Here is a 451-nt window from a genome sequence, read left to right as displayed (position 1 = left end):
AAGCTTAGAGTGGATGTTCAAACCTTCAAACAGAAAGAAGGTGAAACCCTCTATGAAGCTTGGGAAAGATACAAGCAACTGACCAAAAAGTGTCCTTCTGACATACTTTCAGAATGGACCATCCTGGATATATTCTATGATGGTCTGTCTGAATTATCAAAGATATCACTGGACCATTCTGCAGGTGGATCCATTCACCTAAAGAAAATGCCTGTAGAAGCTCAGAAACTCATTGACATGGTTGTAAATAACCAGTTCATGTACACTTCTGAAAGGAATCCTGTGAGTAATGGGACGCCTCAGTGGAAGGGAGTTCTTGAAATTGATACTCTGAATGCTATATTGGCTCAGAATAAAATATTAACTCAGCAAGTCAATATGATTTCTCAGAGTCTGAATGGATTGCAAAATGCATCCAACAGTACTAAAGAAGCATCTTCTAAAGAAGAAG

The 451-nt window shown here is 38.6% G+C and overlaps 1 non-coding gene across 1 annotated transcript; it reads right to left on the bottom strand.

Annotated features, from left to right (window-relative positions):
• LOC148544870 (small nucleolar RNA R71) lies at positions 1–104 on the bottom strand. The gene has a single exon (XR_015900921.1). It is a non-coding gene; the product is annotated as a small nucleolar RNA R71 (small nucleolar RNA).
• Between the last annotated feature and the right edge of the window lie 347 nt (positions 105–451).

Source organism: Arachis ipaensis, chromosome B9, assembly GCF_059453495.1.
Source record: "Arachis ipaensis isolate K30076 ecotype BB chromosome B9, ASM5945349v1, whole genome shotgun sequence".
Classification (NCBI taxonomy): domain Eukaryota; kingdom Viridiplantae; phylum Streptophyta; class Magnoliopsida; order Fabales; family Fabaceae; genus Arachis; species Arachis ipaensis.
Note: the sequence above shows the minus strand (reverse complement) of the source record. Positions and strands in the feature narration are given on the sequence as shown.